We start from the raw sequence: 24023 nt of genomic DNA, 5'->3' as shown, positions 1-24023 counted from the left end.
TAAGGCAGTTCCTAGGGCTTCCACTAGATGTCAACAGTCTTTAGAAAGAGTTTCAGGTTGGTTTTTACAAAAAATTAGGTAGAAGTTGTAGTTTCTAAGTGGCTCCCATTTTGGCTGTAGTGTTTCCGTGCGCATGGACGAGAGCGTGTTCTTTTTGTTTATCTCCGGTAAAGACAATAGCGATTCTCCATCTTAAATTGTATCGTTTATTTACGTATTAGGGTACTAAGGTTTGATTATAAACATTGTTTGACTTGTTTGGATAAGGTTATTAGTAACGTTTGGGATTAATTTTGTATGCATTTTGATGGAGGGAAACCTGTGGATTATTGACTGAAGCGCGCCAGCTAAACTGAGTTATTATGGATTTAAAGAAGGACTTTATTGAACAAAAGGACCATTTGTAATGTAACTGGGACCTTTTGGAGTGCCAACAGAAGAAGCTCTTCAAAGGTAAGGCATATATATATATATATATATCGCATATATTATTTCTGACTTTCGTGTCGCAACTGCCTGGTTGAAAAATTATTTGTCATGCATTTGTATGCGGGACGCTGTCCTCAGATAATCGCATGGTGAGCTTTCGCCGTAAAGCCTATTTGAAATCTGACACGGCGGCTGGATTAAAAAGTTAAGCTTTATTTTGATGTATTACAATGTATATTTTCATGAAAGTAAAATATTTATAATACTGTAGTTTGAATTTGGCGCTCTGCAATTTCACCGGATGTTGTCGAGGTTGCTGCTATCCGTAACCGGTATAACAGCTTCTACTCCCAAGCCATAAGACTGCTGAACAATTCATCAAATGGCCACCCTATTTACATTGACACCCCCCCCCCCTTATTTTTACACGGCTGCTATTCACAGTTTATTATCTATGCATAGTCAGTATCTATGCAAAAACAGGCGAGAGTAATTGAGAACACATCATTCAAACACGTTCGCAGTAAAATGTGCAGTCAAATGTGTTGGTGTTGCATTTGATGTTTCATGAAATGGCTCGTCCAACTTGGCAGCTGGATTGTGAGGATGATTTATTGAGTCACGGATAAACAAAGTACATTCCTATAATGTTAAGTGTAGTCTGTTACATTACCAAGCTGCTGTAAGCCCAATTCGAAATTGCTTCTCACATTCACTACAAATGCTGACAAGAGAGATGATTCAGTGTGCAAAGTGCCCTGGCTGACAGACATGGTCATTTCTAGGTAAAAGGACACATGAGCACCAACATGTGAAGTTCATAGGACCATGTCAAATTGGGTGTCAAATGAAAGCCAAGTCTGTATATATTTTTTAATTAAGGCATATACATTGCAACATTTACCTCAAGCTAACTCTGCAGGTAGCACTACTAGGTGATTTGAAAAGTCATAGTCAAAAATTGATCGATATAATAATTTTAGCAACAACAAAAAAATCGTACAAATGTACAATCTGTAGATACTATGAGAATAGTAATGTTCAGAACTTTTGTGAAACATCACAGCACAAGTGAAAAATATGGCAAATCAAAATTTTATTTTTTATTTTTTTTATTTCACCTTTATTTAACCAGGTAGGCTAGTTGAGAACAAGTTCTCATTTGCAACTGCGACCTGGCCAAGATAAAGCATAGCAGTGTGAACAGACAACACAGAGTTACACATGGAGTAAACAATTAACAAGTCATCAACACAGTAGAAAAAAAAGGGGGAGTCTATATACAATGTGTGCAAAAGGCATGAGGAGGTAGGCGAATAATTACAATTTTGCAGATTAACACTGGAGTGATAAATGATCAGATGGTCATGTACAGGTAGAGATATTGGTGTGCAAAAGAGCAGAAAAGTAAATAAATAAAAACAGTATGGGGATGAGGTAGGTGAAAATGGGTGGGCTATTTACCAATAGACTATGTACAGCTGCAGCGATCGGTTAGCTGCTCAGATAGCTGATGTTTGAAGTTGGTGAGGGAGATAAAAGTCTCCAACTTCAGCGATTTTTGCAATTCGTTCCAGTCACAGGCAGCAGAGTACTGGAACGAAAGGCGGCCAAATGAGGTGTTGGCTTTAAGGATGATCAGTGAGATACACCTGCTGGAGCGCGTGCTACGGATGGGTGTTGCCATCGTGACCAGTGAACTGAGATAAGGCGGAGCTTTACCTAGCAGGGACTTGTAGATGACCTGGAGCCAGTGGGTCTGGCGACGAATATGTAGCGAGGGCCAGCCGACTAGAGCATACAAGTCGCAGTGGTGGGTGGTATAAGGTGCTTTAGTGACAAAACGGATGGCACTGTGATAGACTGCATCCAGTTTGCTGAGTAGAGTGTTGGAAGCCATTTTGTAGATGACATCGCCGAAGTCGAGGATCGGTAGGATAGTCAGTTTTACTAGGGTAAGCTTGGCGGCGTGAGTGAAGGAGGCTTTGTTGCGGAATAGAAAGCAGACTCTTGATTTGATTTTCGATTGGAGATGTTTGATATGAGTCTGGAAGGAGAATTTGCAGTCTAGCCAGACACCTAGGTACTTATAGATGTCCACATATTCAAGGTCGGAACATCCAGGGTGGTGATGCTAGTCGGGCATGCGGGTGCAGGCAGCGATCAGTTGAAAAGCATGCATTTAGTTTTACTAGCGTTTAAGAGCAGTTGGAGGCCACGGAAGGAGTGTTGCATGGCATTGAAGCTCGTTTGGAGGTTAGATAGCACAGTGTCCAATGACGGGCCGAAAGTATATAGAATGGTGTCGTCTGCGTAGAGGTGGATCAGGGAATCGCCCGCAGCAAGAGCAACATCATTGATATATACAGAGAAAAGAGTCGGCCCGAGAATTGAACCCTGTGGCACCCCCATAGAGACTGCCAGAGGACCGGACAGCATGCCCTCCGATTTGACACACTGAACTCTGTCTGCAAAGTAATTGGTGAACCAGGCAAGGCAGTCATCCGAAAAACCGAGGCTACTGAGTCTGCCGATAAGAATATGGTGATTGACAGAGTCGAAAGCCTTGGCAAGGTCGATGAAGACGGCTGCACAGTACTGTCTTTTATCGATGGCGGTTATGATATCGTTTAGTACCTTGAGTGTGGCTGAGGTGCACCCGTGACCGGCTCGGAAACCAGATTGCACAGCGGAGAAGGTACGGTGGGATTCGAGATGGTCAGTGACCTGTTTGTTGACTTGGCTTTCGAAGACCTTAGATAGGCAGGGCAGGATGGATATAGGTCTGTAACAGTTTGGGTCCAGGGTGTCTCCCCCTTTGAAGAGGGGGATGACTGCAGCAGCTTTCCAATCCTTGGGGATCTCAGACGATATGAAAGAGAGGTTGAACAGGCTGGTAATAGGGGTTGCGACAATGGCGGCGGATAGTTTCAGAAATAGAGGGTCCAGATTGTCAAGCCCAGCTGATTTGTACGGGTCCAGGTTTTGCAGCTCTTTCAGAACATCTGCTATCTGGATTTGGGTAAAGGAGAACCTGGAGAGGCTTGGGCGAGGAGCTGCGGGGGGGGCGGAGCTGTTGGCCGAGGTTGGAGTAGCCAGGCGGAAGGCATGGCCAGCCGTTGAGAAATGCTTATTGAAGTTTTCGATAATCATGGATTTGTCGGTGGTGACCGTGTTACCTAGCCTCAGTGCAGTGGGCAGCTGGGAGGAGGTGCTCTTGTTCTCCATGGACTTCACAGTGTCCCAGAACTTTTTGGAGTTGGAGCTACAGGATGCAAACTTCTGCCTGAAGAAGCTGGCCTTAGCTTTCCTGACTGACTGCGTGTATTGGTTCCTGACTTCCCTGAACAGTTGCATATCACGGGGACTATTCGATGCTATTGCAGTCCGCCACAGGATGTTTTTGTGCTGGTCGAGGGCAGTCAGGTCTGGAGTGAACCAAGGGCTGTATCTGTTCTTAGTTCTGCATTTTTTTGAACGGAGCATGCTTATCTAAAATGGTGAGGAAGAAATCCTATATGGATGGTGTTAAGAGATAGATGGGAGCAGTTGAATGGAGGTTAAGGGTGGGACTAATAAACAACAAGATAACTAAATGTAAAATGTATATCGGTTCAGAACTTTTGTGAAACAGCACAGTTAAAAATGTATGGCATAGAAATAAAATGGGATGGACATCGGAAATAGATGGGAGAGGTTGAGGAAAGACAGAACTAAAAACAAACAAAATATAACTATTGTAAAATAGATTGGAAGCTGGAAGTAGAAGCCTAAGTGTTTTTGTTCATTAGTGTTCTCCAATTAGGGGAGGGTGGTAGGGTTAGTGGAAAATATATTTCCAAAATAATATATTGGGGTTCTTTATTTTTACTATTTTCTACATAGCAGAATAATAGTGAAGACATCATACTCTTGGCATTCTCTCAACCAGCTTCATGATGTAGTCACATGGAATGCATTTTTCAATTAACAGGTGTGCCTTGTTAAATTTCTTTCCTTCCTAATGCGTTTGAGCCCATCAGTTGTGTTGTGACAAGGTAGGGGTGGTATACAGAAGATATCCCTATTTGGTAAAAGACCAAGTCCATATTATGGCAAGAACAGCTCAAATAAGCAAAGAGAAACAACAGCCATCATTACTTTAAGACATGAAGGTCAGTCAATGCAGAACATTTCAAGAACTTTGAACATTTCTTAAAGTGCAGTCACAAAAACCATCCATCGGTATGATGAAACTGGCTCTCATGAAGACCGCCACAGGCAAGGAAGACCCCGTAATGAATTATAAAAAGTGATTAATTATTTATATTTTTACAAAACCGCTAGCAAAATGTCTGTAATTGAATTGGCTACAACGGGAAATCATAGCGGTCACAAAGCACAGTTGGGTTCACAAGTTTGGACAGCATAGCACAGTAAAGAACAGTAGAGTACAGTGCTGTACTGTAGAGCAGAGTTCCGTACAGTTTACAGTAGAGCACACTAGAATTGAGTACACTACAATGTATTGAACTATACTCTACCTTGATGTCCAAACTTGTGAAACATAGGCGTCTATGACTAGTTCAGATTTGTTCCGGACCAACTAAATTTGGTCTTGTTTGGGGTCAGAGCTCATTAAAATAGCCAGTGTGTAGAATAATACCCAAACATGCAAAGGAGTATATTGCATATAGATACATGTGTAACTATTTAGGATGCATCTATAACGTTTCTAGTAAGACCCAAGTGCAGACTGTGTTGAAGTTACAATGTTTATTACAGCAACAGGGGCAGGCAAACGACAGGTCAAGGCAAGCAGGGGTCGATAATCCAGAGAGGTGGGACCAAGGCACAGGACGGCAGGCAGGCTCAGGTCAGGCAGAGGTCAGAAATCCAGAGTAGGGGGCAACGGGTCAGGACAGCAGGCAGGGTCAGGCAGAGTGGTCAGGCAGGTGGGCTCAGAGTCCGGACAGGCAAAGATCAAAACCAGGAGGGCGACTGGGGAAAAGCGGGAGCTGAGAAAACCGCTGGTTGACTTGACAAACAAAACAAACTGGCAACAGACAAACACAGGTATAAGTACCCAGGGGATAATGGGGAAAATGGGCAACATCTGGAGGGGTAGGGGTGGGGGGGGTTGAGACAAGCACAAGGACAGGTGAAACAGATGAGGGCGTGACATCACAATGAAGAGAATAACGTTCATATACATAATTATGCATTTCTGTGAAGTACATTACGTTACCGGGTGTAAATCCACTTCACTTACTGTAGTTCAATAACCAAAATAGATTTTTTCTAAGTTAATGTGTCATGTCATAGTATGTCATTAGTTTTTGGAAAACTAAAAACAAACTGAGGGAGATTTGACTGGAATTCTGTGACCAAACTTTGCATTTGCACAGTTCTTCCAGTAAATGTGTCTTAGTAAAAATCTGTGTAAATTGTAAAAAAAAAAGATCAAATAAAGGTAGTCCTTGTGCATAGACATGTATGGTTTGTTAAACATTGAAAGCAAGGGTTTTTGTTCGGCATACATTTGAAGGGAAAAATCTGAGTCTCAGAGCAATTCGGTCACCGTGGAATTGCCCACATGCAGTGCACTTGAACTTTTGACAAAACTCATTCAGTATTAATACTCAATTTACTTTAAAATTCTGTAACCGTTGTTTTTGAATGATAACGCCCACTGTGGTTAACACAAACTCTGTTATTCAACATGCATAGGATGCTAGCCCGTGAGGAACATTTCTCTCAACAACCTCTGATCATTTCAGCTGACCTCATTATTGCAACCACCTTGTCGAGGGAGAGTGTATTTGTGTGCCCCAAACGGCACACTGTTCCCTACATAGTGCACTACCTGAGACCAGGGCTGTGGAAAAGTAGTGCACTATGTAGGGAATAGGGTTCCGTTTGAGACATGGATATAATAGTTTTTAATTTCTGGAATACTTATTTATACCCTGGAAGACAGCTCTTTCAAAACACAGACTACAGGTCAACATGATTGCGTGCCTTCAGTAGGAGAAGAAAACCAACCATTGGTTTGACTAAACTTCTTGAACAAGAAAATCCACTCACTCCATCCAGCCCCCCCCAGGCCTTTGAGCAGGCGGCAGGGAGGGCTAATGTTTCTGCTGTAGTTGAGGGCTGGGGCAGATCCCTTAAGCAGGATTTGTGATTTCAGCATGATTAGAAAAGGGTGGCAGACAGGAGGCGAGAATAAAGAAACCAGAGGAGCACCATCTGGGATGGGCATGTGAAAGTTCAGAGCATAGGCCTAGATAGGGTATTCATGCTGGTGTTAATCAGAGCAATCCTTGCATTCAATAATGGGATAACCCTTCACACAATGGGCAGACAGCACACTGATCTATACTGGTCAGCAAACAATCTCTTTTGATATACAGTGGTTAGGTCACATTGAAAAGTTTCTAAAGGGTTTAAATGTCCCTAAACATCAGTAAGATGTTTTCACTTTAAAATGGGGGGTCAAATAAACTATATAACAAATCAAGTATATTCCACTAAAACATGAATTCTTTACTCTCCACACGTAGACAAAGATTAAGGACCAGATTAAGGCCTTCAACAAGCATTGATGTTTTGATTCTCTGGAGGACTGAAACATTAGAACAAAGCAATGTGGAAAAACGATGGAAGCAAATGGAAGAATGGAGGAAGGGAGGGCGAGGGGCAAAATTTGCCTGAAATTCTGCAATTGATTTAAAGGGACTACTACACCCTGTGGGAGTGCCTTGTCCAAGAGACCCAAATCAAAGCCAAATACTGATGCAGCACAAACTGACACTGTGATAGACTACATCACAGAGAGATTAATATCCTCAACATCAAATAAATCACACACTAAAACAGTCGACACAAACAATCTGATGTCTTCTTAAATAAATCTCCCCAAGACCCCTAAAACAATCTTCAAACAGTGAAGGAAAACTGACGAGGGGGCGATTCGGTTGGGCTGAAACTATTAGCAGAACGTACTGAGTATTCCCTTTTAATGCACTTTAAGATGTTTTAGTGCAGTGAGAAAATAGGCTTGTAAAATAAAATGAAACCAATTAGTTCGGATCTGCACAGACAACTTACACAGCAATAGGTTATGATGGGGGGTGGAGGCACTCTCAAGGGCTCGACCCAGATGTTCCCCATTTAAAGCAGTGCAAGCACCAGCCCCAACAACCACACTTACATCAAAGTGAAACAAAATTAAAAAGGAGCTCATATTAAATTGTTTCCTCTCCATTTCACTTTATCGTTTAAGAGGGGACCGGCGATTGGTTGATGCTTAGCAACGCGGAAACCTGAGTAGGTGTCTGTTAGGGTAATGGGGGGCTAATGATGCGTGGGAGTGTATCTGAGCATTGGCCTGCTCAACGAACTGTGATCAGATACTCACTTTCCCTACATATCAAACGCGTTGCTTTCTTCTAACAAGGTCACATTGGCGGTATAATGGTGTTTGAGGATCTACTGGTAACACTCCATCTGAAAACAATGGTGTCGACTACTATTGGACACAAGGTCTGTGTCCCAAAAAAGAAACCCTATTTCCTATTTAGTGCACTACTTTTGGTTATTAGGGCTCATATTCAGAATAGAGGAACCAAGTCTGGTATGAAGCAGGTCTAGTTTCAAAGTTGAGCCGTGTTACATGCATCTGAAATGTCTCACTTCATCAGGCACAGATGGTAGTTGAGCCCAACAGACTTTCCCATGGCTTGGCCAGTACCTGATTGAATCTCTTAAAAAGGGTCAGAGATACTGCATTTTCATGACTAGAAGGTTTACCTATGACTTTAGAGAAGATGGCGTCTGTAATTCCGCTCTGCCGTCTCGCTGACCTAATGAAATCAAGACATAAATTAGGCTCGGGCGGTATCCAGATTATAATACATTCATACCGACCTTTTGCCATAATGAGATATTCGGTAATACTGGCACTGAACAGAAGGGCAGCTGTTTTCAAACCCAATGCTAACAAGTACATGTAAGATCCCATATAGAACGCCAACGAGCGTGCAAGCTTTTATGCAGGTCTCAGACCTAAAGTATTTTCAGGACAGACATCCCAGCTCATAATGTTTTACAAGTAATTTAAAAATGCTACACAGTTTGCTGAACGCACAAAACAAATACTAAACAGCCAGGCTCTTCATCCAGGTAGAGATTCTCTGCTGTTAACAAGCAAAGCTTGATTGTAGAAGAAGCTAACCACTTAGCTAAGTTGCTACTAAATTTGCAAACCAAAAATGCATAACTGAGGAACATTAAGCACATTTGAGACAGTAAACTTAATAGTTAAACGATATCTAGCTGGAAAACATTTAGATGTGCATCCCATACTGTAACTAAATCACATGGCTCATACTGCACAACAAGTTAAGTTTTAAATGCCACATTCACAAGTACAGTAAAATGCCTTTCTTGCAAGCTCTATATCCAACAAAAACAAACTACATTTAAATGAGAAGAGCACGAGAAAGTAAGAAGCTACAGTTGAAGTCAGCAGTTTACATACACCTTAGCCAAATACATTTAAACTCCGTTTTTCATCATTTCCTGACATTTAATCCTAGTAAAAATTCCCTGTTATAGGTCAGTTAGGATCACCACTTTATTTTAAGAATGTGAAATGTCAGAATAATAGTAGAGAGAATGATTTATTTCAGATTTTATTTCTTTCATCGCAATCCCAGTGGGTCAGAAGTTTACATACACTCAATTAGTATTTGGTAGCATTGCCTTTAAATTGTTTAACTTGGGTCAAATGTTTTGGGTCACAATAAGTTGGGTGAATTTTGGCCCATTCCTCCTGACAGAGCTGGTGTAACTGAGTCAGGTTTGCAGGCCTCCTTGCTCGCACACGCTTTTTCAGTTCTGCCCACAAATGTTCTATAGGTTTGAGTTCAGGGCTTTGTGATGGACACTTCAATACCTTGACTTTGTTGTCCTTAAGCCATTTTGCCACAACCTTGGAAGTACGCTTGGGGTCATTGTCCATTTGGAAGACCTATTTGCAACCAAGCTTTAACTTCTTGACTGATGTTTTGAGACTTCAATATATCCACATTAGGTATCCAGGTAATTTTATACTTGCGTACTATTGTTTGTACAGATGACCGTGGTACCTTCAGGCATTTGGAAATTTCACCCAAGGATGAACCAGACTTGTGGAGGTCTACAATTTTTTTTCCGAAGTCTTGGCTGATTTCTTTAGATTTTCCCATGATGTCAAGCAAAGAGGCACTGAGTTTGAAGGTAGGCCTTGAAATACATCCACAGGTACACCCCCAATTGACTCTAGCTTCTAAAGCTTCTAAAGCCATGAGAACATTTTCTGGAACTTTCCAAACTTCTCTGGGATATGTGGGACAGTAGCGTCTCACCTCGCCAACAGCCAGTGAAATTGCAGGGCGCCAAATTCAACACAACAGAAATCTCATCATTAAAATTCCTCAAACATACAAGTACTTTACACCATTTTAAAGATAAACATCTTGTAAATCCAGCCACATTGTCAGATTTCAAATAGGTGTTACGGCGAAAGCACACCAAACGATTATGCTAGGTCAGCACCTAATTGCAGAAAACCATACAGCCATTTTCCAGCCAAGGAGAGGGCACAAAAATCAGAAATAGAGATTAAATTAATCACTAACCTTTGATGATCTTCATCAGATGGCACTTACGGGACTTCATGTTACACAATATATGTGTGTTTGGTTCGATAAAGTTAATCTTTATGTCCAAAAACCTCATTTGAAATTGGTGTGTTATGATCAGAAATGAATTGTCTCAAACAAACATCCTGTGAAAGTGCAGAGAGCCACATCAAATTACAGAAATACTCATAATAAACATTGATAAAAGATACAAGTGTTATACATGGAAACATTGATAGACTGCTCCTTAATGCAACCGCTGTGTCAGATTTCAAAATTGCTTTACGGCGAAAGCACACCATGTGGTTATGTTAGGTCAGCGCTAGTCACAGAAAAACATCCAGCCATTTTCCAAAGAAGGAGAGGTGTCAGAAAAGTCAGAAATCGCATTATAAATATTCACTTACTTTTGATGATCTTGGGCGGAATGCACTCCCAGGAATCCCATTTCCACAATAAATGTTTGTTTTGTTCGATAAAGTCCATAATTTATGTCCAATACCATACCTCCTTTTCAGACGAAATGTCAAAAACGTTATATTACAGTTCGTAGAAACATGTCAAACGATGTATAGAATCAATCTTTAGGATGTTTTTAACATAAATCTTCAATAATGTTCCAACCGGAGAATTCCTTTGTCTTTAGAAATGCAATGGAACGCAGCTACCTCTCACGGGCGCAGGCGTGATCAGCTCATGGCACTAAGCCAGACACCTGGTTGAAATAGCTCTCTTTCTCTCCCCCTTCACAGTAGAAGCCTCAAACAAGGTTCTAAAGACTGTTGACATCTAGTGGAAGCCTTGGGAAGTGCAATATGACTCCATAGACACTGTATATTTTATAGGCAATGACTTGAAAAACTACAAACCTCAGATTTCCCACTTCCTGGATGGATTTTTTTCTCAGGTTTTTGCCTGCCATATGAGTTCTGTTATACTCACAGACATCATTCAAACAGTTTTAAAAACCTCAGAGTGTTTTCTATCCAAATCTACTAATTATATGCATATTCTAGCTTTTGGGCCTGAGTAGCAGGTAGTTCCTCTGGGCACTTTTTTTTATCCAAGCTACTCAATACTGCCCCCCAGTCCCAAAGAAGTTAAAGGCCCAGTCAACTTGATGCATGTAAACTTCTGACCCACTGGAATTGTGATACAGTGTATTATAAGTGAAATAATCTGTTTGTAAACAATTATTGGAAAAATTACTTGTGTCATGCATAAACTTGTCATGCACCGACTTTCCAAAACTATAGTTTGTTAACAAGACATTTGTGGAGTGGTTGAAAAACAAGTTTTAATGACTCCAACCTAAGTGCATGTAAACTTCCGACTTCAACTGTATAAACACAAGGGTCAACTCAGATAGTCCGTGTAGCCATTTTGTTAGCTATTTAGCAGTCATATGGCTTGGGGATAGAAACTGTTGCACCGGTACTGTTTGCCGTGGGGAAGCAAAGAGAACAGTCTATGGCTTGGGTGGCTGGAATCTTTACCAATTTTCTGCGCCTTCCTTTCACACCACCTGATTGGGCTCCCGAGTGGCACAGTGGTCTAAGGCACTGCAGCTCAGTGCTAGAGGCTTCACTAAAGACACCCTGTTTTGAATCCAGGCTGTAGCGCACAATTGGCCCAGCGTTGTCTGTGTTTGTGTGAGCCTACACCGGCCACACACACACACACACACACACACACACACACACACACACACACACACACACACACACACACACACAGTGGGGCAAAAAGGTATTTTGTCAGCCACCAATTGTGCAAGTTCTCATACTTAAAAATATGAGAGAGGCCTGTAATTTTCATCATAGGTACACTTCAACTATGACAGACAAAATGAGAAAAAGAAAATTCAGAAAATCACATTGTAGGATTTTTTATGAATTTATTAGCAAATTATGGTGGAAAATAAGTATTTGGTCACCTACAAACAAGCAAGATTTCTGGCTCTCACAGACCTGTAACTTCTTCTTTAAGAGGCTCCTCTGTCCTCCACTCGTTACCTGTATTAATGGCACCTGTTTGAACTTGTTATCAGTATAAAAGACACCTGTCCACAACCTCAAACAGTCACACTCCAAACTCCACTATGGCCAAGACCAAAGAGCTGTCAAAGGACATCAGAAACAAAATTGCAGACCTGCACCAGGCTGGGAAGACTGAATCTGCAATAGGTAAGCAGCTTGGTTTGAAGAAAATCAACTGTGGGAGCAATTATTAGGAAATGGAAGACATACAAGACCACTGATAATCTCCCTCGATCTGGGGCTCCACGCAAGATCTCACCCCGTGGGGTCAAAATGATCACAAGAACGGTGAGCAAAAATCCCAGAACCACACGGGGGGACCTAGTGAATGACCTGCAGAGAGCTGGGACCAAAGTAACAAAGCCTACCATCAGTAACACACTATGCCGCCAGGGACTCAAATCCTGCAGTGCCAGACGTGTCCCCCTGCTTAAGCCAGTACATGTCCAGGCCCGTCTGAAGTTTGCTAGAGAGCATTTGGATGATCCAGAAGAAGATTGGGAAAATGTCATATGGTCAGATGAAACCAAAATATTACTTTTTGGTAAAAACTCAACTCGTCGTGTTTGGAGGACAAAGAATGCTGAGTTGCATCCAAAGAACACCATACCTACTGTGAAGCATGGGGGTGGAAACATCATGCTTTGGGCTGTTTTTCTGCAAAGGGACCAGGACGACTGATCCGTGTAAAGGAAAGAATGATTGGGGCCATATATCGTGAGATTGAGTGGAAACCTCCTTCCATCAGCAAGGGCATTGAAGATGAAACGTGGCTGGGTCTTTCAGCATGACAATGATCCCAAACACACCGCCCGGGCAATGAATGAGTGGCTTCGTAAGAAGCATTTCAAGGTCTGGAGTGGCCTAGCCAGTCTCCAGATCTCAACCCCATAGAAAATCTTTGGAGGGAGTTGAAAGTCAGTGTTGCCCAGCAACAGCCCCAAAACATCACTGCTCTAGAGGAGATCTGCATGGAGGAATGGGCCAAAATACCAGCAACAGTGTGTGAAAACCTTGTGAAAACTTACAGAAAATGTTTGACCTCTTTGCCAACAAAGGGTATATAACAAAGTATTGAGATAAACTTTTGTTATTGACCAAATACTTATTTCCACCATAATTTGTAAATAAATTCATAAAAAATCCTACAATGTGATTTTCTGGATTTTTTTTCTCATTTTGTCTGACATAGTTGAAGTGTACCTATGATGAAAATTACAGGCCTCTCTCATCTTTTTAAGTGGGAGAACTTGCACAATTGGTGGCTGACTAAATACTTTTTTTGCCCCACTGTATATACAAATAAAAGAGGTGTTGTTGCCATACCAAGCAGTGATGCAGCCAGTCAAGATACTGAAAAAGGTCACTTTTTCAACCTCCTGAAGGGGACGAGGTGCGGTCGAGCCTTCTCCTGCAAGCCAACTCTCAGAACAAAGTCTTACTCAGTTAATAATATCAGGAGTAGAGATCAAAGTAAATCAATTAATGAAATTATTATAGCTCTAGTCAACAACTTGGTAATTCAATTACTATAAAAGATCACTGTATAATCATGTCTTGGTACAAAACACACAAGCACAAGATCACCAATTGAGTTATTCCCCCCCTTTTGATCAACTAGAGATGAATAAACCAAATCGAATTATGGTTATTGACCAATGATCTGAACGTGAAGATGGGTGATGTCTAAAGGGTTTTGGTCTCCTCCATATCCTTACATATACTACATTTCTACTCAAATTTGCAGGTTGCTTACTTATCTTGAGGAAGCATTAAAGCGTCACAACTCCTTAATTCTAGGCAAAATAAAATACAATTTTATGTGTACCTATGATGAAATTTACAGGCCTCTCTCATATTTTTAAGTGGGAGAACTTGCACAATTGGTGGCTGACTAAATACAAAATAAAATGTTATTTGTCACATGCGCCCAATACAACAGGTGTAGACCTTACCGTGAAATGCTTACTTACAAGCCCTTAACCAACAATGCAGTTTATGAAATAGAGTTAAGAAAAATATTTACTAAATAAAATAGTAACACAATAAAATAACAATAACGAGCCTATATACAAGCGGTACCGAGTCAATGTGCGGGGGTACAGGTTAGTCGAGGTAATTTGTACATGTCTGTAAGGGTAAAGTGACTATGCATAGATAATAAACAGTGAGTAGCAGCAGTGTAAAAACAAGGGGGGGTCAATAAATTGTCCGGGTGGCCATTTGATTAATTATTCAGCAGTCTTATGGCATGGGGGTAGAAGCTGCTAAGGAGCCTTTTGGACCTAGACTTGGCACTCCGGTACCGATTACCATGCGGTAGCAGAGAGAACTGCCTATGACTTGGGTGACTGTAGTCTCTGACAATTTTTAGGGCATTCCTCTGACACCACCTAGTATATACACAACCGTTCAAAAGTTTGGGGTCACTTAGAAATGTCCTTGTTTTCCATGAAAACATACATGAAATTATTTGCAAAATGAATAGGAAATATAGTCAAGACGTTGACAAGATTATAAATAATTATTTTTTTATTGAAATAATAATTTTGTCCTTCAAACTTTGCCTTCGTCAAAGAATCTTCAATTTGCAGCAATTACAACCTTGCAGACCATTGGCATTCTAGTTGTCAATTTGTGGAGGTAATCTGAAGCGATTTCACCCCCTGCTTCCTGAAGCACCTCCCACAAGTTGGATTGGCACTTCTTACATAGCATACTGTCTAGCTATTCCCACAACAGCTCAATAGGGTTGAGATCCGGTGACTGTGCTGGCCACTCCATTATAGACAGAATACCAGCAGACTGCTTCTTCCCTAAATAGTTATTGCATAGTTTGGAGCTGTGCTTTGGGTCATTGTCCTGTTGTAGGAGGAAATTGGCTCCAATTAAGCGCCGTCCACAGGGTATGGCATGGCGTTGCAAAATGGAGTGATAGCCTTCTTCAAGATCCCTTTTACCCTGTACAAATCTCCCACTTCACACTTTTTGCAATCTTCCTCTGTCCCGTGTCTGTTCTTTTGCCCATCTTAATCTTTTATTTTTATTGGCCAGTCTGAGATATGGCTTTTCTTTGCAACTCTGCCATGAAGGCCAGAATCCCGGAGTCGCCTCTTCACTGTTGACGTTGAGACTAGTGTTTTGCGGGTACTATTTAATGATGCTGCCAGTTGAGGACTTGTGAGCCATCTGTTTCTCAAACTAGATACTCTAATGTACTTGTCCTCTTGCTCAGTTGTGCACCGGGACCTCCCACTCCTCTTTCTATTCTGGTTCGAGGCAGTTTGCGCTGTTCTGTGAAGGGAGTAGTGCACAGTGTTGTACGAGATCTTCAGTTTCTTGGCCCTTTCTAGCATGGAATAGCCTTCATTTCTCAGAACAAGAATAGACTGACGAGTTTCAGAAGAAAGTTATTTGTTTCTGGCCATTTTGAGCCTGTTATCAAAGCCACAAATACTGATGCTCCAGATACTCAACTAGTCTAAAGAAGACCAGTTTTATTGCTTCTTTAATCAGCACCACAGTTTTCACACATAATTGCAAACTGTTTTTTTAATTATCAATTAGCCTTTTAAAATGATAAACCTGGATTAGCTAACACAACATGCCATTGGAACACAGGAGTGATGGTTGCTGATAATAGGCCTCTGTACGCCTATGTAGATATGACATTAAAAATCTGCAGTTTCCAGCTACAATAGTCATTTACAACATTAACAATGTCTACACTGTATTTCTGATCAATTTGATGTTATATTGGCAAAAAAAAGTTATTTTCTTTAAAAAACATGGACATTTCTAAGTGACCCCAAACTTTTGAACAGTAGTATAGGTATTACAGACTAGGTCAGGGACAGGTTGAAAATGTCAGTGAAGACACTTGCCAGTTGGTCAGTGCACACTCGGAGTACATGTCTTGGTAATCTGTCTGGCCCTGCGGCTTTGTGAATGTTGACCTGTTGAAAGGTCTTGTTCACATCAGCTACAGAGATGATGATCACACAGTCGTCCGGAACAGCTAGTGTTCTCATGCATGCTTTAGTGTTGCTTGCCTCGAAGCGAGCATAAAAGGCATTTAGCTCACCTGGTACACTTGCGTCACTGGGCAGCTCACGGCTGGGTTTCCCTTTATAGTCCGTAGTAGTTTGCAAGCCCTGCCACATCCGACGAGCGTCAGAACCGGTGTAGTAGGATTCAATCTTAGTCCTGTATTAAAGCTTTGCCTGTTTGATGGTTCGTCTGAGGGCATAGCGGGATTTCTTATAGGCGTCTGTATTAGTGTCCCGCCAATGAAAGCAGCAGCTCGCAGTACGCTTACTGATGCTATACATCTAGGTATCATATGCATACTTTGCAAATCACACTATCATGTACTGAGACACTTTTAGAAACAACCATGTACTCACCACATTAGCACTGACCAAAGATATCAGGCTATTAGTTTAACATTTACAACCTAGGTAGCAGTCATCATGATGACTGACTCTCAGGGATAGCTCTAGCCTTTTGGGGGCCCCTGCAATTCTACATATTTTGCCATGATTTATGCCCTGTTAATGATATATGAGTAGGAGTGACTAACAATCAATGAGGGCCCCCTGGAGGTCAGGGCCCCTGGGCACCTACAGCTGGCTAGACTCATTTACCAAGGAGCCGGCCCTACTGACACGACTGTGAGAGCGGTGATGTCCGAATCATTTGGAGTCAGCGCTGCTGGCACACATTACTGGCCCATTTGGACCAAGATAGGCTCAAGAAAATATTTGACTATGCTAACAGGTGCAGCCAATGTCCAGAATATATTTCAGCCATTTACTCCAGATTTACTGTACTTTCCAAACCAAACAATCAGTCTGAAAAATAATGTAAAACGATTTCAAGATGTGTGCATGTCGGATTCACTTGAGAAGCTGATGACAATGCATTCATTCTCTCGACATAGCTGTGCAAGTAAAGGCATAAATTGACTGCAGGCTTACAAATGTGACATGCCTCAGAGTACAGACTACAGAGGATCAAGACTGATAGTTTGAGCAGATGTTGCGCCCCATCTGACCCATGTTGTCCTTCATTGTTCTGTAGTCTAAGAAAAGTATCAAGTTTGTATCATGTTCCATAATGACACAATAAGACAATAACAGCAAACTACTATTTACTAATGATAGTGTTGTAGCCCATCAAAACTCCCACTTACATGTCAATAAGACTTCCTTCACCATAGAGTTGTTTTTAGTCAGATAGTATTTCATTAGTATTTTGCTATAGAAAAAATAATATTAGGCGATGTCCAATGCGTGGCAAGATTTTAATGTGGTATATTATCGTGATGACCGTCTGGGTGTAAAAATGTTCCCCGAGTAACCGGTTTCCTGTTCACGTTTAAATTAATACAGCGACATGAACGTCACATAATAATTCATTGTTTACGTATCACAGGCACCGCCAAATAGGCCTACATGGGAGTATGAATAGGCTACTACAAACACATCTCTGTGGCATCCTCATACATTGTTTGCAACGTTCTTCATCACATTAAATACCCAGTCTAAGGTTTATCCCAGCACCCTAACGTTACTCGTAAGCATTTTTTTTCTCAAACGGTACCTCGGTACACGGTGATGAATATAACATTCACTTACCTAGTCTAGAAAAATGGTGCTTCATAGGGAGATAAACGGACAGTCATACAGCACCAACGTTAAATACGGCACGTCTAAAAATAAACATCGAGATACTCCGTATTGTCTAAAAAAAGCTGCATTCCTTATTTTCCTCGAACAGAGACAGATTGAAATAAGAGCCGCACCGAGGTCTTTCCGCATTTGGATGCGGTCGTCATGAAATGTGATGTCATGGCTTTAAATTGCTCTCGACTCCCCGCTCTCATTGGGGCAGCCAATGTCTGTGTGGTACTCACATCTTATTTTGAAAACGAACGCAAACAAATCTTACACCATTATTTTATTAAGTACAAGACATCCCGTGGTACTATTATGTTGTTATAGTAAATTAATGACTACTATTCTATATACACTCTACTATAGCCTACTATACAGCATACAAGCTACTATAGGTAGGCTACAATACCATACCATAATAAAGTATACTATAATATACGATAAAAAATCATATTTTTTTAGATTATACCCAATGGGTGTAAATGCTCAGAAAGTCCTGTGCTCCAGTCATGCAGTGATTTATTTCCGCATAGTCTCTCGTGGACAGATCTATGTAAACTTTAATGGAGCAACTGACCAATTACGCGCGAGAGATTTTAGTTCTTGTGTAACCGAGATTAATTTACCCAACATGTCATTTTGTGTTTTACATGGTAATTTCCCCATTCCCGTCTTTCTGACACATTAACTCTATATACGTTTGACAACTATAAGTGAGTAGATTGAGTATGGTGACCCTGCGCATGTATATAACTTCTAATGTAGATGCATAATTGTATTTCATGTACATTATAGACCTAGAGTTTGCTATCTCCTCAAATTCCTTGACTGCTTTGAGAGAGATGGAAATGGAGGAGATATAGAGGTGGGATAAGGTTTTTTATTATGGCTAGTCAGAAATAGCATTTTTCCATACACTCATATACTCCTTCCCATCCTGCATCCTTTAATAATCTCCAGCATAACCACTACCCACCATACATGTCTAACAAACCTCAAGTAAACAATCAAATAAAGTAATGGAGTAAGATTTGTTTGCGTTCGTTTTCAAAATAAGATGTGAGTAACACACAGACATTGACTGCCCCAATAGTACTTCAACACCCCCATACTCTTCTATCTTTCACAATAAATGTTAACGTCAGGTCCAGCATAGACGCAATTATCTCCTCTATTGAAAGGGTACCTAAGCCGTTTTTGTGAAGAAGGCGCCCTCCTGTGACATAAAAGGGAAATAATAACAGGCTCCGGCACACCAACATCACAGCAGACCTCAGTTCAAATACTATTTGAGATCTTTCAAATGCTTTGAGCGTTTGTTTTAACCTGCCTGGAGTGCCAGGTGAGCAGGGTTTGCACTTTTGAGATGTTTCTATTGGTTCCATTGCAACAGGCAAGATCAATCAAGCACAGCTAAAGTATTTGAAATAATTTCAAATCATATTTGAATCCAGGTTTGCATCACAGTAAGGCTGGGATAGACAGAGTGGTGATCTCACAGTGTCCAATGTGTGTAGTGGTTGATATTTATAATGGTGATTTCCATAAGTAGGACAGATGTCTCCTCTCGAACACAGCACTGGGAGACCCATGGATCCGTAAACAGGAATTCTGGCTTCCTCTCTGAGGCCTAAAAATACCTGACCTCAGGAAGTTAGGGTATTGTGCTACTACACTGCATTCCACTGTCCTGACATCATTGTATATGTTTATTTAAAAATATGCAAGGTGGGCTTCTGAAGTTAAATATAATCCATGGGCCAGACCCCCACACCTTCGCTGTCGGGCTCACTTGGGTGACAATGTCTCATAGTGATTTTCTTGAAGGTCTATGTCATTAGAGTTGGAAAATGTGTGATAACAGCCCAGAAATGGCAACTTTCTCTGTGTTATCATGCTTTCTTTCATCCCTCCAACCCATACTTTTTTCCTATAGGGATTATACCCTATGACGAACAATGTCAAAATACAACAAGTTATTGCACACTGATACCCTTTAATTATATATCATTGGAAGTTTAGATTCCCAGCTGTCCATCAGACACATTTTCGGGAATGTTCAGGTCAACAGAACTTTGACCTTTGACCTATATGGTACATATCAGAATTACCTGTATAAATGAGTTTAAAAAGGAAACCCTGATACATTTTAAACGTTTTTTGACAAGTGGTTCTGAAAGATCATGAGATTAACTTTCAAATGATATATACTGTAGCATAATCAACTTTGAAGCACCACTTACAACTATTGTTAAAATTAGCCCATATTTTCTCATTGTCATTAGAATGTTGTTAGCTTAGCTATATAATTCCATGTAGTGGGGCAGCTATGTTTTTGGATTGTAACAGAACCATCAAATTGCACACACACAGCTAGAACAGGGTTTTACAAATATTTGTATATACAGGGCAATCACAGGATTCATGCACTAAAAAGCCTTTTTCCAATATGGCTGCCAAACAACTTAATGGGGTCTTTTTGGATAAATTTCACATGACCATACCTGTATGTTATATATTGTTGTATGCCCAATAATATCTTAAAACATAGTGATGTAGAATACACAACCAAATGAGCCAGGTGTGCCAGATTGGAAAGATTTTCAATTATTCACAGAATTGTTTGGAGAACGTACCCTAAAAGTGAAAAGTCATAGATGTGAGCTGATTAACACATTCTGTTAACTGTTTCCATATAACAAAGGACTAGAAATGTGTAAAATTGCATAGGAATTGCAATATGTTTTACCCTAAAAGGGTTTTGAGCTTGAGGTAGTCACCTCATACAAGTTATGACTAGTAGTATGGCTAGACAGTACGCTGTCCTCTCAGCACATATCAAAGGTGCATGCAAAGGTTAAATCTAGACTTGTTTTCCTCCATAGTAATCGTTCCTCCCACCCCATCTGACAAATTAAACCTGATTCAGATCATCCTACCCGTGCTAGATTACGGAAACATAATTTATAGATCAACAGTTAAGGGTGCTCTCGGACGGCAAGATGTTCGTTACCATTCCGCCATCAGATGTGTTCCTTATAGGACACATCACTGCACTCTGTACTCCTCTCTAAACTGGCCATCTCATCATACATGGCGCAAGACCCACTGATGATGCTTATTTATCAAACCCTCATAGGCCTCACTAAACCCGAACTAAGATACCTACTGCAACCCTCATCCGCCATATACAGCATCCATTCTGCCAGTCACATTCTGGTAAAGGTCCTCAAACATACACATTCCTGGGTCGCTCCTCTTTTCAGTTTGCTGCAGATAATGACTGGAACGAGCTACAAAAAACTCTCAAACTGGACAGTTCTCTCTATCTCTACATTCAAAGACATGGACACTCGTTTCTGCTTAGCGTGATATGTTTTTGGCTCTACCATTTTGTCCTTCGTGCAGTTGTCTGTGCTTAACATTGTTTGTGCCATGTTTGTGCTGCTACCATGTTGTCCTGCTGCCATGTTGTGCTGCTACCATGTTGTGCTGTCATGCGGTGTTGCTACCATGTTGTGTTATCATGTTGTGTTGCTTCCATGTTGTGTCTTAGATTCATCTTTATGTAGTGTTGTGGTGTCTCTTTTGTCATGATGTGCATTTTTGTCCCAGTCCCCACAAGAGACCTTTTGCTTCTTGCTAGGCCGTAAATGTAAATAATAATTTATTCTTATTTGACATGCCTGGTTACATTTTCAGAAATCTGCGATTCTGACAGCTTTTTGGGCACATTCTTACCACATTTCTGAGAATAATGTAACATCTTTATATATCTGACACACCTGGCTCATTTGGCAATGTATGCTACATCACTATAAACATATTATTTTGCATACTACAATTATATTTCATACAAGTATGGTTATGTGAAATTGATCCAATAAGACCCCATTGAGTTTGGCGGCCATATTAGAATTAAGCTTCGGAGGGATGGAGGGATGAAAGAAAGAATGATAACAGAGAAAGCTGCTATTGCTGAACTGTTATCACACATTTTCCAACTCTGGGGACATAGACCTTCAAGAAAATCACTATGAGACATCAGCCCATGTGAGCCCGATCGACCCCCCAGCCTATGAACTAATACCACAGTTCAATCAAAGACCCAGTCAAATCTTTATTTGTCATTTTTTAAATAATATTTTTCCCCCATTAGAATAAAATGTAATTCCAAAAACAAACTTATACATACGAACAACAACTTAGACACACAAAGACCCTCATGCTCACACCCCCATCCAGAGTGCCTGCATTATTGTTTGCCACTTGGCCTTAAATTGCACCAATTTTATTTCAATAATAAATTATTAGATTTTTGCATTGTGTAAATCATGTCAGCTTGATTTAATGCAGGACGTCAAATCAAAGGCTTTCCTTAGATATGTTGTTCTTGATGAAAATGAAAATGTGTCAGTTTGTCACTTTCAGGAGGTTGGAGTAATAAGATGTTCAAGACATTGGCTAGAATGTAGGTTGTGCCTGTAGAGTTTGAGAAAATTAACTAAGGATAAATTTTCTCTTCTCTCATTGACTTCTCTAACCCCAAACCCTGGCCTGGTCTGCATGGCCTGTTTCGCAAGCATTCCTGGAAGTCTAGCGATGTGGCACATCTGGGTTTAGAAACTCTGGTTAAATAGAGTTGGGAAGTCCCATTGGTTTTTGGACACAAATGCTAAAAACGTAGCATTTGGAGACAGTGGCCAGTTAAACCAAATCAAAGCATGGGTTGCTGTCTTACCTTGTCCATATACTGCTTAGAGAGTAAGGAAACCAAGATGTATTTTTTTAATCTAGGTGAACTAATCCTTTAATGTAAGTTAGATGGTCTTATCACCCAGTGATGATGATAGGGTTTGAGTTGAGTAATGGTTACTCATTTGTTAAAGGCATGGTCTGTTAACAACAATGAAAGTAAGAAAAACTGCATTAGATGAGGACCCCATCAAATTCATGAAGCAATTAATTTTGAAGCCCATAATTTAAAGTGAAATCAATCATATTTACATGTATAGTTAATTATATGTATGGTTACTTATGGGTAATTTCAACTATTGAAATATACCCCCTGATGTTTGAAGAAAGCTATTTAAGGCATTAAGTAATTTATTACAACTGTCTTACCACATCATAACAAAAACAATGGACTTAAATGTTTCGCTTCAACTGATGTAAAAATAAAAAAGGAACGATATTCTAGTCTGCTCAGATCTAGCCTTTTCTATTATATTCTCTGCTCAGCTCAGTTCTATTCTGCTTAGCTCTTCTATTCTATTCTGCACAGATATAGGCATATTCTATTCTAACAATTTAGTTACATGTTAAGTGTTGGCATTTTAGGACAAACGTTTATAATACAATTAAGAGTTGATAGCTATTCTATTCTGCTCAAATAGGGGCTCCCCAGTGGCAAAGCAGTCCGTCACTACAGACCCAGGTTCGATTCCAGGCTGTATCACAACCGGCAGTCTTAAATAGTTTTAAATATTTATAGTAAATAAATAAATTATGTCAGTGGTCACCGGTCTAGTCATTCCTAGTCGATCACCAAATAGTTATGTAGAAAAGCCAACGCTAAAGGCTTGCGCTGTTGGCAGTAAGTGCACTTGATTCAGAAGCCCTGCTCGCCGGGTATACAAAATGTCCCGATTTTGAACTATTTAATTTGTCTGAGAGGACAAACTCCGCCTCCATGGTGGACTGGGAGGGAGATCTGTGGCTAAATACAGCGTGCCTACTGTACTGGCCAATCGGATAGCTCAAATCACCCTGCCTACAGTTTCCACAACCCCCGCCACCCCAAAGTTTAATACTAGCATATGTGAGATTCATAACTTTTAAAACCTTGACGAGAGAGAGACTGAACGAATACAGCAAAAAGCTGATGTTTTATGAGTGAGTTCATGTCCATGTTCTTATTCAGCACAGTCAAAACTGTTTTACTCAACAATATTAGAAAACATGAAAAGTGCTTCTCCATACTTCCCCTGGCACTGTAATGAATGAGTAGCCAAGTGTATTGATAGCAATGTGTTTTTATTATTGTTATTAGCAGCTTGCGCTGAAGACGTCTATATCCAGTCAGCTACAACAGGACTGGTAAAGGCCCAGTGCAGTACTTTTGTGAAAATACCAAATGTATGAGTGTTTACCAGCATGTGAGTGATTATTTTCTGTACAAAACAGTTAATTTGATAATACTTGTGGAA

The 24023-nt window shown here is 40.6% G+C and overlaps 1 protein-coding gene across 1 annotated transcript in view; it reads right to left on the bottom strand.

Moving 5' to 3' along the window:
* The window catches only part of LOC109872447 (nck-associated protein 5-like), a 109152-nt gene extending 91202 nt beyond the window's left edge, over window positions 1-17950 (bottom strand). The window contains exon 1 of the mRNA XM_031835437.1: window positions 17776-17950. The gene's annotated coding sequence lies outside the window, so the exon portion shown is untranslated. The remainder of the gene's footprint in view (window positions 1-17775) is intronic.
* Window positions 17951-24023: the final 6073 nt, after the last annotated feature.

Source organism: Oncorhynchus kisutch, linkage group LG1 (assembly GCF_002021735.2).
Source record: "Oncorhynchus kisutch isolate 150728-3 linkage group LG1, Okis_V2, whole genome shotgun sequence".
Classification (NCBI taxonomy): Eukaryota; Metazoa; Chordata; class Actinopteri; order Salmoniformes; family Salmonidae; genus Oncorhynchus; species Oncorhynchus kisutch.
This window is presented reverse-complemented; position numbering and strand designations above follow the sequence as displayed.